At 42.3% G+C, this 13295-nt stretch overlaps 1 protein-coding gene across 2 annotated transcripts in view; it reads right to left on the bottom strand.

Annotated features, from left to right (window-relative positions):
* The window catches only part of vps50 (VPS50 EARP/GARPII complex subunit), a 224695-nt gene that overhangs the window by 166068 nt on the left and 45332 nt on the right, over window positions 1-13295 (bottom strand). The gene's annotated exons all lie outside the window — the stretch shown is intronic.

Genomic DNA, 13295 nt, shown 5'->3' on the forward strand with positions numbered 1-13295 from the left:
TCACCTCAGTTCTTCTGCCAGAACATTCTCTGGTTCTCCACAGAACACGGTTTGACCTGGCCCAGGCTTCTACTGCTACACTGGTACAAACAACCTTTTAAATGTTTCTCAGTCAGTGAGTAGCAGGGTGCGCCTTTTGGTTGACTCAACAGCTTCATTTAGCAGTTTTAAATTATTTACACATTTTGCACTTAAATTAGTGTGAAACTAATGACTGTCAGTGCATATGTGAGAGCATAACATTAGCCAAGAAGCCCAGGTGTCCTTGATAGCAGCTGAAAATGTTCTTCATCCCAGAAAAGAAAGCTTTCAACTCAAAAGTTAAAAAGCAACAACAACAGAAATCCTGACTGTTCAACAGATCCCGAGACACTAAGTCAGTTCCCTTGTGACTGCCTCACTCAGCGTTGCCTCCATTCATAATTATCTGTTCTGTCGTTTCTCTGCCTCGGTTTCCAATTTGCTTGCGGTCTTCATCAGGTCAGCTTGCTCTTATGTTGTGCCTTGTGAGTCTGTGGGATGCCCAAGGGAAACAGTGTCCTTAACAAATTGTTAATGAAGCATCTTGGCTACAGCTGGGGGCAGAGAATTATGATGAGATGAGAGAAACTCAGAGGAGATGGTAGATGTCCCACATGTGGTTTGTTAAAAAGCAAGAAGCAAAAGGAGAAATAATTACTCTTTCCTTGATTTCTCAATTTGGATTAATTTAAAAGAAATAGATGAAAGTAGCTGAAAAGTTCACATGTTAAAACTAGCAAACAAATAGCTGCCAAATTACCTAAATAGCAATGAGCTTTGCATTCAAAAAAGATGCAGGGCCAGTGAGACAGTGATGACCTTAATTACAATCAGTAATCACATTACAACAATACCAGAAGGTGAGCTTAAGCCAGTTTCCTCAGAGAAAACTGAGAGAACGACCTTAGAAGGCTGGCTAAGCAACATAAGGATGGATGAATGGATGAATTCCAGGTCCAGGCTACTGAGGAAACCCGTCTCAACAGTCAGGGTACAGAGGAAAGGCTTTGACTCCTGCCAACCAGAATACACCAAAGCAGCTCAAGCCAAGAGGATAAATTACCTCCTGTTCATTACAGAAGCGTAACTGGAAGTAAACCACAGACAGAGCTGTTCCAAAAGACCACAGGCTAAAGACACAGGAACCAGTCCCAGTGTAACAAACCCAAAAGAGAGATGACCAGTAAGAGGCTGGAAGCACATGTGGCTAAACAAGACCACAAACTGGTAAATAAACAAGAGCACTTTAGTTTTGACCTTTAAAGCCCCAGTGTGTAAAAACATTTGACTCTTTAGCACCGCACAGTTCACAGAAGGTATTGCAGCTACAGTAGACCACATGCATCAAAAAGGCAATGTGTCATGGCGGTGCTTGGAGACAAAGACAGCTGACAGCTACTTCGGGGTCACACACACACAGAAAACACTGCACACCAACTTTCAACCATCTTCACGTTATCTTTTCTGTTTCTGCAGCTTTGCTGCTTCCTGCAGTTGGCGTTGCTTTCAGAGATGTGCCACGGACAGAACCGGCGCCGCCCCCTCACAACATTTAGAGAGAGGACTTTCATGTCCAAGAGCAAACATGAAATGCAGAGCAATATATCTTGTACGTCCCTAAACAGCTACAATATTTCAAGGTGGCGCACAACTATGGAGCGTCGGCCACAGTTTATGTGTTTAAAAATGTCAAATTTAAGCTAATAGAAATTCAGTACAGGCCAAAAGTTTGGACACACTTTCTCATTCAATGTGTTTTCTTTATTTTCATGACCATGATCATTTACAAACGGTGGGTGACGGTGGCACAGAAGTTAAGTGCTCGCCCCGTAATCTGAAGGTTGCAGGTTCAAGCCCCACTCAGTCTGTTGCTGTCGTTGTGTCCTTGGGCAAGACACTTAACCCACTTTGCCTGCTGGTGGTGGTCGGAAGGACCGGTGGCGCCTGTGCTCGGCAGCCTCGCCTCTGTCAGTGCACCCCAGGGCAGCTGTGGCTACATTGTAGCTCATCCCCACCAGTGTGTGAATGTGTGTGTGAATGGGTGAATGACTGATTGTGTTGTAAAGCGCCTTGAGGGGTTCCAGGACTCTAGAAGGCGCTATATCAAATACAGGCCATTTACCATTTACCATTTACCATTTACAAAGGAGCCAACAAGTGCTAAATACCTCTGGGAACTCCTTCAAGACTGTTGGAAAACCATTCCAGGTGACTACCTCTGTTAGCTCATCAAGAAAATACCAAGAGTGCAAAGCAGTAATCAGAGCAAAGGATGGCTTTTTGAAGAAAATAGAATATGAAACATGTTTTCAGTTATTTCACCTTTTTGGTTAAGTACACAATAACTCCACATATGCTCATTCATAGTGTTGATGCCTTCAGTAAGAATCTACCAATGATCATGAAAATAAAGAAAACACATTGAATGAGAAGATGTGTCCACACTTTTGGCCTGTATACTGTATACTGTATATAGAATAGACTTTGATAAATGAGAACAAGTTAGTAAATGGCAACAAAGAATTTGATAGTAAACAATTAAAATATTACACACTGTGGCTTAAAAAAAACTGGTGTTTTCCCAAAGTTCTTAACTACCAACAATAAAGCGGAGGAGGTCGGACCCAAAATGCAAAAACCCAGAACGACTCGAGGCAGGAGAGGCTGTAAGAAAAAAAATAATTCCTTTTGTTAAGGAGGGTAAGCTAAATCCAAAAGGCACGAAGAACCTGACAAACTAGAGGGGGACAAAAACAACGCTGACAACATCAATGGACCGACAACACAGAGAGACACAAGCAGGGTATATACACAGACGATGGGTGATAGGAGACGAGGGGCAGGTGTGTGGGAATTGGGCACAGGTGAAAACAATGAACTAAGGAGAAGCAGAAATAAGCAGGGGGAAAAAACAAATATAATCCTGAAAACCAAAGCTACTGAAATAACCAAACTCAACTATAAACATAATAGAAACAAAGACACAGGGCGATCTAAAAAGAAGAAAAATGAAGTGGGGAAAGGAAACACACACACACTAAAGGAGACAGGAGAACTGAAACACTAAACCAAAAGGTGGGGAGAATGGAGAACATGAGGGAAACCAGGAGGGAGCTGGGGACAAAAGGGGCACAGAACATGACAACTTGTGTATCTTGTTTCCCAAATCTGGGGAAATTTGGGACCTTCACATGTTGGTTTTCCAAGGAAATATCCAGAGCCCAAACCTGCCTCTAAAATGAATGCAAGGTTTGGGAGAAGACTAAAATAGGTTATTATACCTAGGTCACCTTCACCTGACCTTTTCAGCCTCCACGTGATGTGCCGTATTTTCCGAACTATAAGCCGCTACTTTTTTCCCACGCTTTGAACCATGCGGCTTATAATGAGGTGCGGCTTTACTGAAGGTTTTCCTTCACCTGCCAGGGGGCGCTTTGGCAGAAAGTGAAACCGGAGGAAGTCAAAAGTGGAAATCGAAGAAAGGGCTCATTTTAATTTAGCACATGCAAGCAGCCGGCACGACGAAGATTTTTTTTCAAATCCATACCCCCTCATCATGGTAACTACACGTATGAGTTCATATGATGCCGCATTTAAGTTGAAGGCCATCGATCTGGCAGTAAAGGAGGGAAACAGTGCTGCCGCACGTAAGCTTGGCATGAATGAATGAATCCATGGTACGGCGCTGGAGACGGAAGCGGGAAGAACTCATTCAAGCCAGCTTCACCCGGGGATGATGACAGCAACACGGACAGCGACACTGACATCGCCACAGAAAAGGTATGTGACGAAGCTCTTCTGAGGCTGTTCAACTCCGACACTGAAGAAGAGGACTTTAATGGCTTTAGTGCACAAGAGGAAGATGAGAGCAAATGACTTCTTCTGGTAGGCAAGTGTGTTTTATTTACTAACCAGGCATGTTTTGTGTGCAGTTTTTATTTTCTAATCATCCAGGGCTCATTAATGCTGTGTCAGCGCTGTTCTTTTCTTCTAAACATGCAAATTACCGGTAATAACGTGTCAGTTCTGTTTTTATTTTATTACCATCCAGAAATATGAATGCTATCAGTGCTGTTTTCTTTTCTAAACTTGCACGCACGTTCACCCGTGTTTAAAATTCGTTTTGTTGAATTAAAACAACGAAAAACCTCCGTGTAGCATCATTCTGTCTAATTATCTTATGTTATGGTCATACATGCGCTGTGCACCGGAGACCTGTATGTGGCTGCTGCACCGTGGCTTGTATTTGAGTGCTACGTGTGTGTGTAGAAAAACTTTTTTTTTTGTTGGTGCGGCTTATATTGAGGTGCGCTCTATAGTCCGGAAATTACGGTACAACACACACACACACGTTTCTCCCATCATACTGACTCTTCTATGATCAGAAGGAATGCATAAATAACATATGAGAAGAAAAAGCTAATTATCACTCTGTTCCCTGCAGCAACTACAAGGGCTGCACTGGGTCACAAGGAAATCGGAAAGCTTTTTATTCCTTTTAACTACTTCTCAATTATAGCTGGCAATAGGATTCCAAAAGGCCTTGAGGCTGGTCCCTCTACATTGATTTGCTGACTCACCAAAGAAGCATGAGTGTACTCTGCTTTGAAGGGTGTTAACATTTGTGAAAACCTTCTTGCTGCAGTGGTTTCCAGTGCTGCTGGTGGGGTGGAGACTCATGGGAAAGGATTTAAAAATTCTCTCCCAGTAAAATGTTTTATAGTCTCAGAATCTGGTGCCGACATTATGAATTAAACTAACAAAATACAAAATGTTATCGAAATGTTTCACAAACCACAGGGTGAATTTGGTTAAAATCTCAGAAAGTAATGACTGAAAGTATATCTACATCTATTACTGACTGACCACCACAATAAATCAAACTTACAAAACACAAAATGGCTCAGACTTGGACTAATTTACAAATATTGAGCAAAAATCTGATTAAGGGGTGGCTACGGCCGAACGGGTATAGCATTCGTCCACCGATCCATAGGTCGGTGGATCAAATCTCTTCTAATAGAGGCCGAGGCATCCCTGGGCAAGATGTCAATTCCCACCCAATTGGCCTCCTTGGGAAAGCTTACAACCCCCAAAAATAAATAAATAAATAAATAAATAACATTTAAAAAATAAATTAATAAAGATAAATAAGTAAATCTAATTCAATCTGATTAGGTAGCTCAGAATCAACCCCAACACGTACCCCAAACGCTACATTATCGCCAAAAAATGAAGAATCTTTTATGAGTATTTCTTGCACATGTCTATGGTATCGATTACTTTATTTATATATGATCTTTGGAAGTCACTTCATGCCAAACAAAGTGCTGAACAAATCTGGCAAATAATAAAACATGCATAAAAACCTTCATAAGCAAAAAATACAAATTTGTTATAATTAGAACGCATGAAAACAGAATCAAAAACGTTGGTAATCCCAAAGAATCAAAGCTCAAAAAAATATCTTTAACTTTGATTTGAAAATCATCTCAAAAGAAGACAGTTTAATCTGAACAGGAAGGTCATTCCAGAGCTTAGGGCTGCCACTGAGGACGCTCTGTCCCCTCCATTGTTTTACTTTTCTAAATTTTCTAGAACAAAGTCCCACTCCAGCAATCCTGGTTATAACCATTCCATACGCACAAAATAGAGCACTGGAGGATTTTTAAAAGTCCATAAAGGTCCTTGCACAATCACTCAATTCATTTCATCATCAACAGGCTAAATAACAAAACTAAATAATATAAAATATAGCCGAATCCTTGGTTGGCTGACTTCAAGACGTCCGTTTTTAAACGAGATTCCGGATTGAGAAGTTTTAGCCTAGAACCTAGACCTTCATTTTCTGAAGCAAAATTGACAGTCTAGCAATTTCCCATTTGAAACTGGCAGCCTCGGATGGCCAATCATAGCATGTTTGTTAAGAAAAACTATGTATTATTTTATTTTTTTAATGTTTTATGTAGTTTTTCCACGATGTAATGGAGGACAGCCCCATGATGGACATCTGCAGCAGTCCAATCACAACCCTTTATCGGTTTGGTGAGCCAATCACAGCACTCAGTAGGTAGGCGGGATGTTACTGATCAAACAAGAATGGAGACAGCTCGTTTGAAACGTCTTTGGCATCAACTGTGGACTTTTTCTTTTTGAACTTTTCTTTGACTCATGAGCAGCTAGAGAAACTTGAGTAATTTATTTAGAAAAAGGATGTATCCGTAGCATGGGGTACATAGCGTCCGTTGTTCGTTGTCCAATAGCATGCGCAGACAGTCTGAAAGACAACCTTAGATTCTGCCCCACAACTGAGATCTGTCTATGGGTCGTGGCCAGACTATACTGACATATACAGGATTACTGTGATTGCTCTAAACAGATGAATACTGAGATTTAAAGAGTGCAACAACAACCACCTCCCTGACATGTGCACACATTCCGGTAGCCAATTATACCAAAGGAACAGGTGCTCTTTCACAGATTTAGAAACTGATTTTATTTTGTCACTTTTGTCAGCATTCGTGAGTATTTGTGTTCGATCTCATGCGGGGTTTCATAAACGAGACCTCAGAAAGTGTGGGACTCACAGGACAATGAGGAGGCTTTCATTTTATTCATCCCGAACTAAATTATTACAGGAAAACATTTTTTAAAAGTCAAAAAAGAACTCTTATTTGTCTGTATTTGTTAAAAGATAAATCATCAGAACTTTTGAAGTCTTAAATCTTACAGCTTAAATGAGGTTAATTAGTATCAACTTGTCTGTCTCACTACTGCTTCCTCCAGTAACTAATGGAAATGTTCTGTTAAATGAAATAAATGTAATGAAAATAGCATTTTGTGCTTACTCAAGTTAATTAGACGTGGTGGTTATTAACGTTATTAACAAGTTGTAGATGTTTGTGTAACAATTATTTTCTGAGTTTCATTCAAATCCATCAGGTGGTTTATCTGATACTTTGCTAACAAACAGGTTTCAATAGGACTTAGTTGACTTAAAGATGTTTGAATAAAAATATCAGATTCAGTCACTTAAAGCTTGCTGTGATTAGGATGCCTCTCAGCAACCACCACTGGATCTCAGATTCATTTCTTTACTTTTGCTGCTTTTGTGCACCCGTCTTAAATCAGGTTGACTCTAAACATTAAAGAGCAAGTCATCCCCTACCAGATTCTTACTCAACTCCCACTTCCTGTTTGAAAAATGCAACAAATGCTGTTGCCTAGCAGACTGAGATGGCGGAGCCGCTAACAAATACACACACACACACAGGCTCACAACGACATTGTGACATCATATGGCACCAGCTAATGTTCTAGGGTACCTCTTAGCCCAGGGGTCGGCAACCTGTTCCCATCAAAGAGCCATTATTACCCGTTTCCCACAGTAAAGAAAACACTGGGAGCCACAGCAGCTGTGGCGTTGTGGGCGGGGCCTACCCTCAGACAGCAGAGAGCTGCTTTAACCAATCACAACAGGTGACAGAAGCCAGTACCGGTCGCTCGTGTATGTCAAAGTTATCTTTCATAAGAAGATACCGTAAATCCTCTAATATTGGCCTGTATTCAATTAACGGTCGGGTATCATATTTTGGCCGGTGTCGGAGTCGGCGGAGGTGAATAATGGCCGGTTTTTTATTGTGGCCGGGTGGAAAGTGGTAAAAAGCAGGTACGGGGGGCGGTTGTGTCATCCGTCTCACTTTTGATTTGCCAGTGATAGACCGCGAGGGTAACTTTAACCGTGCGGAGACGAAGAGGAGGCGAAAATTTGATATCAAGTTCAAAGAGAACGTGCTGATTATGCAGCAGAACACTCTGGGGAGCAGTAGGGGTTGTATGAACTAGTCACTAGTTGACTTCACTGCTCTATAGTGACTTTTTATGCCTGTCATCGACTAGTCGCTGTCATGTGATAATGACCGGCAAGATGCAGCCCTCGGAAAAGACAGCAGGCTGCTGTCAGCAGGTGACAAGCTCCTGCGCGTCGGGGGGTGGGGGGTGGGGTGGGGGTGGGGGTGGGGGGGCGCAACACGCTGTGCCAGAGCGTCGGTACTGACATGCGATCGTTCATGTCGGCTCATTTCCGTTAATGTTTTCTGTCTTTTATTTGCGCCTGACGCGTTTCGCTGCTGTGGAGCGGGGCGCATCACCTTGTCCTCCGGTGACGCACCGATCACTGATGCGGCCGCCAAGCAGCGAGCACTCCGCTGTTTTTGCAGTTGGTAGATCTGCGTCCTGAGCACGGCCACAGTAACATTATCAAATTAGGTGTCGCCACCTCAAAAACTAATTTAACACGCGATCGTTCATGTCGGCTCATTTCCTTGAATGTTTTCTGTCTTTTATTTGCGCCTGATGCGTTTCGCTGCTGTGGAGCGGGGCGCATCACCTTGTCCTTCGGTGACGCACCGATCACTGATGCGGCCGGCGAGCAGCGCGCACTCCGCTGTTTTTGCGGTCGGTAGATCTTTTAGAACTGCAGTTCAAAGGTAACTCATAAGGTGAATATATATGAACCCAGGTAGCAGTTTTTCTTAAGGATTGAGAGGAGATGCAGGAAGATAATAAACAGACAGGACAGAAAAATAGTCAAATAAAAACAAGTTAGTTTTTGTACCTGGTGGTTGCAACAAACAGACACCATTGAAAGTAATCAGAAGTGAGGAACAGAAAATGAAATAATTAAATTTAATGTTTAGAGCAGCAGGAACTCTGAGAGGCTGCAGGCGCATCAGTGAGTTTGTGGCCGCTGCGCGGGGGAGGGGGCTGTAGCAGAAACTACCGTTGTTAAAAAAAATGTGTTTAACTTTGAAAATGTGGGCGCAATTTTAATTGTCAAAAACTCCAGCGAACCATTAGTTCATTTTGCTCAAATAGAAATTGAGGCCTGCCTCTAATTCTGGTCCTCCTTCCAATAAAGGCCTGGAGCTTGATGAGCTTGACTCAAATACAGGCCCGGGCCTGTATTAGAGGATTTACGGTAATCAATAAAACGATTTATATAAAGTGGATCCAGAAGTTGTAGCCCGTCTCTGCTTACAATATTTTGATATTTTTCACCCTGTTGGTGGTTTTACTGAGCAGGTGCCACTTTTGTCATATGTTTCTTTTTAAAACATGTTTAGACTGTTCAGAATACAAATGCAGGCAGTTTGATTGTTGTAATTAAACTTTGTAGGTGGGGAAGGTCAGAAAAGGATCCGATCATTTTGTTTTTCACTCATTTACAGTGACGGAGATAACGGCACAGTGCGCCTGGCTCTGGTGTTAATCAAGTTAAATTTGCAACAATTTTCACAAGAAAACAGAACAGTTAAAAGCAGGGCTTGTGTTGTGTTGACCGGATAGTTCCCGTATTTGACCGTTTGTTTTGACGGAGAAAGAGTAGAAAGAATTACCCCGACGCATGCAGACTGAAATGGAGTGTGTGGCGGAAGGGAACTGACATTTTATCCGTTACGCACATCGCATATGTAGCTAAATCACTCAAGAAAAAAGATTCCCATCTGAACATCTGAGCTGAACACTGCTCAGCGCAGCTCGCTGTCAGCGCATACGTACGGTGCACAGCGAGCTGAAGATGTGGAGATTGGCTTGGAGCACGTCGCAGAACCAGAGCGCATGCGGGAAGATTCCTCCCACTGAAGCGAGTGTTTTCCAAACCCTGTCTCTCAGAGAGACTTGTCACTTAGAAAATGTTCCCTGATCATGAAACTTTGGCTGAATAGCGCTTGTTCCTGTCTCCAATGTGGCAAAGCATCCAGGAGCCGTCTGAGGAGAATCCCAGAATCTCACATCCTCTTCAGCTCAGGAAGCGCATATGATTACGCACAAGCGTGACCCGTCAACCCGGTCTCACAGTAAGACCGGGTTGGAACTGTTCAGGTTTACGCAGACAATCTTTACATTTAGAATTGACATACAGATGTAAAATTAATTCAGTAAAATATAAAGCATTTTATTTAAATATCCATTCATTATTTTACAAGCACAGAGAGCCGCATCAGATGGATGGAAGGGCCGCATGCCGCTCCAGAGCCGCGGACTGCCGACCCCTGTTTTAGCCAATAGTGATGGCAGATTTAAATTCAAATGCAGTGCAGAGTTTTTAGCTGGCAACGGCACAACACTGACAGTTTTAGGCAGAAAATTTAAATTTGAACTAAAATGCACTTAAGTGCTAAACTATTGACTACACGTGTCTGCAGCACGTGTAGTCAATAGTAGACACGTGTAGTCAATAGTTATAACCCTACCATACATCAAAGGCATAACAGAAAAAGTAAGAGCAACAATGAAAAAACACAACATAAACACACCAACAAAACCATACACAACAGTTAGAAAAAGACTAGTACACCCAAAAGACAAGATACCAGCTGGACTTTAATGTGGAGTCGCTTACGAAATCCCATGTAAGCTCTGCAATAAAACGTACAAGAAACCGGACGCCAACTCAACACACGAACAACAGAACATAGAAAGGAGTGTGAGAAAGAAACAAGTCAAAGACACTAGGGCTGCAACAACGAATCGATAAATTCGATGAAAATCGATTACTAAAAGCGTTGGCAACGAATTGCGTCATCGATTCGTTGTGTCGCACAACTCTTCCAAAAGCGCCCCCCCGCCCGCCGTTGCGCGCAGACCAGAGCAAGTCAGATCAGTGCGAGGGAGAGCCGCAGATCAGCGCGAGGGAGAGCCGGCAGATCAGCGCGAGGGAGAGCCTGCAGACTTTGTGCTGCTGCGAACCGGTTCCGCATTGCTGCGCAGCGATCCAGGCAGCTGCTTCCAGCGCACGGTCCATTCTCAAAGTGGCGCAACCAAAAAACTATAATTAGCACACATCGTTCTTGTCTGCACATGTTCTCTATTTTCTGTCTTATTTGTGCCTGAAGCGCGCTACTGCGGAGCTCATCACCTGTGCTGTGGTGATGTCACCTCACGCAGCATCGAAACGCACTCTGCACTTTGCGGTCAGAAGATGATCTGCTCAAAAGTAACTGATGAAGTGAAAAGGTAAGAATCCAGGCGACAGATTTTCTGGAGAATTAAGAGGAGATGCAGGAAGATGAGACAGACAGGACAGGAAAATAGTTAAATAAAAACAAGAAAACAAAACAAAGTGTTGAAAAGTAAAATGTAGGTAGATTTATCTCCACTACACGTTTTTACCAGTAAAAAACAATAAGTTATACACATGTTATATTTATGCATCTGATACAATTCAGATCACCTTCAAAACTCAGTCACACACCCAGGGCCGTTTCAAGACATTTTGGGGGCCAAGGCAAAATGCCCAACCCCCCCCCCCCCCCCCCCCCCAATAACTGGGCTCCCCAGAAGCCTCTGTGTAATTCATACCCTCTCCAGGAGTATTAGTTATACGGTGTTTATAAAAGCCCCTCAGACATTACTGACATGTTCTAATATTATCAGATGAAAAACTAAATAATCAGACATGCTGTCTCATCTGCTTCTTTTCTAAACTTGCAAAAAGTAACAAAACCATTTGAAAGCCGCTATTTGTGGATTCTCTGAAAGTTTCCATGGAGTGTGTGACAACTTATTTTTTCATTGATCCTATCGTCTAATCTCACAGCTGAAACAAGCATCCTTAATAATCTGTGCACAGGAAGCTTACCGATGCTGTAGTAAAACAAAAGGTATAATAATTTATTATTAATAAAACCTTGTTGCAGCACTAAAGCAGAAAAATGAGATTTTGCATTAAATATGCAAAATATTTACATATGAATTGTTTTAGAGCCCTTTTATTGGCAGAATCTGATATTAATTTAGTTCTTACAAAAAATGGGTCCCAACATGGTTTGTGTGGTGTTGCCATAGTATGACGTCATAGGCACAGATCCCCTGTCCTCTTGTTTGGAAATGGAAATATGATCACCCTACATTAAACAAACTGTCCACCCGGGCTTTTGCGCTGCACAGAGACGCTTCGCTGCCTATGACTTTGAACGTCAGTTGAGAGTCAGTCTCATGCAGACTAACCAATGAAGAGAGGGCCTCAAGTTAAGACCCTCTCCTCATTGGTCAGTCCACACGAGGTGGGTCAAAGGTTACTCTGGGCGGGTTACGTGTTGTCAGGCATTCAAGTATTGAGTATATTTACTGCATATTACAGTAAAATATTCTGTATGTGACCATATTATGGTGATCCTCGGGTCGTGATGATGGAGCCCTTGAATATTGTTGCCCAGGGTACAACAAAGTGTTAATCTGGCCCTGGTTCCGCCGTCACATTCCCGCAGAAACTGGTTGATCACACCGGGGCCAGACTACTAGCATGTGGTTTTACAACCACAATGTCCTCGGAAGCAAAAACGCTTTTAAAAGGGAGGGAGGAGTCCTAACTGTTGCTGCAGGCGTGTTGTGTGAGAGTGCAGTTATATACTGGTTCATATATTTTTGGGTTCAGTTGCTTTCATGTGGCCTAATGTGAGTCTATTTGGGATCATTGGAATGATCAGCAGCATTTCTTGATGTGACTTTATGGCAGTTGCCCAGGGCATCATCGCAAGGAGGATGGCATTCATTTACTTTTGTTTTATTTGGTATTTTTTCAGTCATTTTTGGAAATAGTGATCAATTTTGATTAATTCACAGCCTATGTTTAATTACATTTAAAATAAATGTTAACAGATGAGATCAAACAAAACAGATGAGAATTGCCCTTAAGCTGTTTAACTTGGACCAAGCATTTTAGGTCACAGATAGATGTAGATTAGGGTCTCTGTCTATACACCTTATAAGACAATTTAGGTGATGGCATGTTGTTTTTCTGCTATTGAACTGTTTTCTAATAATGTTGTGTTAAATAAAGTGAAGGAAGGAGAGAAATAACGTTTCCCTAGCAGTTTTTAAAAATTTCCCAATGTAATCCGATTAATCGATTAATCGTGTCGAGACCCCATCCGATTAATCGATTATCCAAATAATCGTTTGTTGCAGCCCTAAAAGACACACAAGAGCAGCAACAGAAGAAGCAGAGGGCGACAACGTCCTCTGCTGCCCGGGGATAAATTGAGTAGGAAGTGGCGCCACCATCAGCGTCAGCTCTGAGGATGTTTGCAGCAAGGTAAAGAAAAACCTGATCTGTGTTTAAAAAAGAACCAAAACTGGACTTTGAAGACAAACACGGCAAGAACGTACAAAAGAAGCTTCCCATCTACGCACAAATCTACAACATCTACAGGGCAGGACAGACATGTTCAAAGTCTTATGGGAACTCAAAACTCCGTGTGATGCTGAAA

The sequence above is a fragment of the Nothobranchius furzeri genome, chromosome 11, assembly GCF_043380555.1.
Source record: "Nothobranchius furzeri strain GRZ-AD chromosome 11, NfurGRZ-RIMD1, whole genome shotgun sequence".
NCBI lineage: Eukaryota > Metazoa > Chordata > Actinopteri > Cyprinodontiformes > Nothobranchiidae > Nothobranchius > Nothobranchius furzeri.